Raw genomic sequence first — 6,000 nt, 5'->3', positions numbered from 1 at the left:
CCCTTCCCCTACTCCTCCCCCGTCTTCTATTCATCACTCCACAGCCCATTTTACAGTATCTTTCTGTCTCCTTCCTCCATCCGTTTCTTTCGCTCCATTACCTTGCTCATTCCTGTCCCCTTCATCTCACCCTCTGCCTGTCCAACCTCCTGACATGATTTTTTTTTACCCTTTTACTGTATTTCCCTCCTCTTCCTTGCTTTTCCCCGCTCGCCATTCATCTTCAGGTCCTCTGTCCATCTCTCTCCCTCCCTCTCCACCTCTCTGTCAGGCCCCAGCTCTCTCCCTCCTCTGCCTTCGCCTGGCAGTGGAGCGGCTCCACTCTTGCTGACAGTGCTGTTTGTGTGAACTGAGTGCTGAGCTTCACAGCCCCCTCGCCTCCCATTGCCCCCCCCCCCCCCCCTACTGCTCCACCGCCTCTCCTACTCATCCTCCACCACCTTCCCTCCTTTCCTTCTTTCTGCCTCCCACCTACATACCCCTTGAGGCGGGGGAATTAACCTTCCAGCCCTGGGCTGCTGGGCTTAATGACTGTCTGTGGGGCCAGCTCCCACTACACAACCCAGCTGCTAACATCTGTGCCACACACACACACACACACACACACACACACACACACACACACACACACACACACCACACACACACACACACACACACACACACACACACACACACACACACACACACACACACACAAACACTATACTGGACCCTGAATCTGTGCCGCATACACAACATACGGTTACAGTCCTTGAATGTGTGCCACTATACTGTGTGTCATTATCATTTTTTCTTTATTGCCTGCTGCACAAATGCGGGAGTTTCTTAGCACTACTCCCAGAGACAGCGGTTGGTCTATCATTACCGCATGGCTGACCCATAGTGGAACAACAGATGCAGCAATATAACTGCTTTTGTGTTTATACAGAGTTTGTACATATAGTCAACACGGAGCCATAGCACAAGCCTGGACTATCAGCCGACCAAATGAAAAATACATGCACACATGGAAAATAAACATGACCTTTTAAGTTGTCTTGCTAGAACAGCTTTCAGGATGTTCTGCTGAGCAAATAGTGGTATCCTCCAGCCACCATTCAGTTGGAAGTATATAATTGACAAAACGTTGGAAAGCAATATTCAGGAGAAAAAAAATCAAATATCTCACGGTTGAAAGTGAATTCTTTGCCCTGTCTCCATCTCTGCAGTGAAGCACATCACCCCAGGAGTATTCGGTATAGCAAATATAGTAATCTGGATACTCCATTCATTATGTATGAGCATAAATGTTACAAACTAGCAGCTGTGAAGACATCCATGTTGCAACTGTATCTTTGAGTGCTGCGCTGCTCCTTCCAACCCGGTACAATGAAATGCTAAATAATGGGATCCATGAATACTCCGCAGAGAGGCAGAAAAGAAAGAAACTACAGGCATATTCCTCCACTCTTAATACTGGCTCACTGCAACTTTATTACACTTTTATAGCTATTTTTTCAGTCCTGCTGAAACAATAGGTCTAAAAACGTTTTAATTGGTCATTTTAATACGGCATGACCTTAAAAGTACATATCTTCTTTGAATCCTTGGGAAACAAATGCCATTGTTATGTTTTTTTCACATTTATTTGACTGTTCAGGTGACCCCCTCACCACCAACACTTCTCATATGTAATCTTTCCTTCATTCTTCAGTCTACTACTGTCTACCTCTCTCCCTCTCTTTATCTGTTTGCCTCTGCCTTCAGTCTAAGGAGTGATAGAAGGGGGAGTCCCATTGGCATTCTTTAACACCTCCGTCGCTCACTTGTGTTCAGAGAGCCATCTGTAGATCAGGAAGACAAAAAGACGCTCCTGAGCCTTGGCGTCGCTCAACAGGTAAGCACAACTCTCTTTCTCTCATGCATATCCACACACCTATTCAAAGATTCCTGGCTTTTTTAAGAAGGAGATACCCCCCTCTCTGTGTGTCTGTCTGTGTGCCTCACTCTTTCTCTGTGTGCACCCTAGGCAGGCTGATGTGCTTGAGTTGGTGGAGGTTGAAAGAAGGTTCTGCCTCTCAGTCTCTTAACTTTTTTTCCTGGGAAGAGCAGGTGTGAGAGTGTGTGTTGCAAAGTCAGAGTAATCCAGTAAACTTGAGCAATTCGAGCTGAAGAGAGTGGGGACAAAGCACACTAACACCTATCTTGGGTTTCCTTGAGTGCCTTGGATTTGCACCAGACATATGAAGCTGCTGAGCTGCTGAACCAGGCTGACACTGTATGATGTAGCCGGTCTATCCTCGAGGCTGAGGTCTATTCTGTCTTAGAATAGAAATGTCTAAAGAATGGCATGTTTTAACGCTCAATCAATCATTCAGATGTGATAAGATTCTGTTGATAATCTAATATTTGTCTTTTAGACATCCACTTTATCAGCAGCTCATTGTTAAAGCAAAAGCAGTGACAGCTTTTATAAGCTATAGTAATTGGAGCTACAGGCATCTGGTGAGATTGCTACGAAGTTAGGCTGGTATTAAGATGTAGGACCACATCTGAAATGGATGGCTGCACGGGGTTGAAACTTCATTTTCTGCACATTGACGGATTTCATGGGGTTTCACGTTAAATTGGTCTAGAATTGAGTGTATTGAGTCGTTTGATGATGTTATGAAAGACGCCATTACAATTCTACCTGTCGGGGTCACGCTGAATGGTTCAGCTACTTCTAATGCCCTTGTGGGGAGAGTGGAAGCCCTGTGTCTGAAAGCGAATCAAATTTCAAATCAAACTTTCTAATTTGCATTTGTAAGAAGCTTGTGATGAACAAGGTCAGAAAGACCTATGGCAGTGCTGCTGTAGTAAAAAGTATTTTTATATTGGAAGACAAATGAAATGCTACACAATGTGCTATTTATCTAATGTTACACTTTAAGCAACCATTAAATGATATGTAAAAACTGCTCCACCATCCCAGATTTTTCATTCAAAGAAATGACCATATTTCAGCAAATAAAAATTCAAGCAAATATGGCAGTGTATTGACTATGTTATTGGAATGTGGGGGGGTCTAACAGTCTGTGTGTCTGAGGATAAGATGAGGTTCTGGCTGTTTTATTGTAATGTACTAACATATTCAAGTAATCCAGTTCTGCTTACCAAAATGGATAACTGTCAATTACTATGCATACGAGAAGAAATAGTAACAGAGGCAGAATATGATGATTGTGTTTATGTTTACCATCACGAGCCTTTAAAAGGGACAGAAAAATAGAGAAGACGGGCACTGTTAACCTCAGAGAGTAATTATATTCATTGAAGAAGGAGGTAATTGCCCCTGTGTGTTCAAAAAGTATACTGGGGCCTCTGAAATACGCAAATGTTTTGAGAATTAAAAAAAAATTGAGTGTGAGTTAATTCTTATCAAAGCCTGTTGGAGTGCAACTAATCGACTGAAGGGAGATGCGTCAAAGAGCTGTTCCCTTCATTTCATTTTGTCTATTCAGATGAGAAAATATTTAGTTTTCAATTAAGTAAATCACTATTATTTGTTCCACTCCTGCAGCAGATAAATTGAAGTGATTACAAACTGACTTAAAATCCACAGAGGGCTTTTCCAGGTCAAATAAGGAAGAGTATTGGATGCTATGTGCACAGAGCCACAGCAAGACCTATGGACTCAATTCCAAAACTGTCCCGTGATCCATGCAAGGACCAGACGCACGCATACCAGAACAACTAAACATGACCCTTTGTGATGTTAAGGCATAGTTCAGGCAACTAACAAACATTATTGCCATTGCAAATAAGATATGCTGCTATTATGGTATTGGACTGTTTCTAAAGAAGACCCTTTTCTATTCACTCCAAATGTTATATTATTTACATTGTTGATATTTGTCATACCATGTAGCAATTTAATTTCTAAACCTATTAAAGGCATCTCCTGCTTTTCATGAAACCATTTGTTTGATTTACATTAAGTTTGTTGCAAAAGGTATGTTTACCTATTTATCAGGACTTATTAGAGATAAATCTTTGGAGCTGATCCTGATTTTTTCTGCAAAGAGAAGCCAGATGAAATGCCGCAAAGAGCAACAGAGGTCTTCATAACAACAACCCACCATTTTTAAATGTAGAGCCCTTAGGATGTTGTTTTCTTCTTGTGACTCATCAGGGGACTAAAACTAGCTGAACAAACTGAGGCCACTCAAACAGAGAAAGTTTCCATCTGAAAGACACATTATTAACACCATGTTGGGGAAACTAATACTGTGCTATTGAATTGTGATGAGACTATTATAAAGACCTTTTAATCTGCCTTGAAGCTTTCTTTAACTTGTTTATGTTTTCATTGCACACTCATGCAGGATTGATGGACTAATAACTGATTAATTAATCTGAAAGGTCTGCTGTAATTATGTTTTAATAATGTTTGTCAGAAGCTTGTGAGATTTGATGCTAAAGTGAATAGTAAATAGCAGACCCAAACTACAGTAAGTTGTCGGAAAGTAAAATCTTGAGAATAAAGAAGCACATTTTTAGAACTCATGTTAATTTGATAGCTTCTTTTTACAACACTTGTGATTTCCTCTGAAAAACAAATGCCTATTATATTCATGTTGTGGGTTCAAAGAGTTTATGTATATTTCATGTCCTTTTTTTCATGGTTGTTCCAGGATTGTCGAAGGTCAGGTGCCAATGGTGAAATGGACTTCATGTCAGCATGGATTGTGTCTCCTTCAGCTCTACCCTTTCTCTGTCTCATCTTGGGTAAGATAATCAAATGTCACCATGAAGCTATCATTACAGCAACTGTGGCCTTTTCAAGACCCATCCATGTTCAGGGCATTCAGCTGAGTAGTGGGAACCTCGACTTTATTGAACTTTCCCCTGTAATATAATAGCTTATGTTTGCTTGTTTGTATGTGTAACCTTCTCAAGTCACACAGTTTACAGTGACTGTTGTACGGGGAGATTAAGCCAGTTTAACTAACACATTTAACTTATAGTTATTTCTTTATTATAAACTGTGAAAATCTAGTCTAAGAAAACACATTTACTGCAGTATCAAAGGACATCTTTATTCTTTCACGTTTCACTTTTTCAGCCTCGGAATAAATCAGCTTGGAAATTAAGTTGGCAAAAAAGACAAACTAATAACATAATTATTGTTCCCTTCCTCTGTTCTATTGCTTAGTCAAATAGAAAAACCAACATCAGCTTCCTTTTTAGCCTCTTTTGCTTTGGGAGCATTCTTCCTTTGAACAGGTAGAAAAACACATTTTAACCAATTTATTCATGGTCACAGGGGGAACTCAGTCTCAGGGTATTCATGTTTTATGCAAATAGCTTAATCCAAATACTGCCTAAACCGTAGTATGGCCAGAAGCGTTACTCCATGTGACCATATTGACATTTAGCTCAATGTAAATCTGTCCAATGTGAGCGGTATGGTGTTGTGAATGTCATCTTTAGCATTTTTTTATATACACTTTGAATGTCCCTCTTAATCTCACCTCCAGCTTCAATTTATTTATAGAGAAAATAAATAAAACACTTAACTTCTGCTACTGGGTATTATTTGCACAGTATTCCCTCTTAAGTTTCCATGCTGATTAATAAAAGTTCATGGACCAAACATACCCCTAAGATATCTGCCAATATAATATAATTATCTCTTTTAGCCTTAAACACATATTAGCAGGTCAGACACCTTTCAGACAATACCATATGTGAATTCAGGAATGTGAGGAATATGCTGTTGCTGAAGAGGTCGTGAAATAGTGTCTGGAAAGAAGTCTACTCTTACAAACTATGGTGAAAATTATTTAAGAAATCAGGGTTAAGAAATGTAATGCATATACAGTATAAAGGTAGCTATCCACTCTTAAATAGAGAATTTAAATAAATATTCTATTGCAGACATTTTGACAGATCAGAGAATTAAAGCCCAGCTGTAATTAATAATATCAATTAATGATGACTGCATTGCGTTTAGCTGCCGCAGTTTCAGTACCC

Source organism: Trematomus bernacchii, unplaced genomic scaffold, assembly GCF_902827165.1.
Source record: "Trematomus bernacchii unplaced genomic scaffold, fTreBer1.1, whole genome shotgun sequence".
NCBI lineage: Eukaryota > Metazoa > Chordata > Actinopteri > Perciformes > Nototheniidae > Trematomus > Trematomus bernacchii.
Note: the sequence above shows the minus strand (reverse complement) of the source record.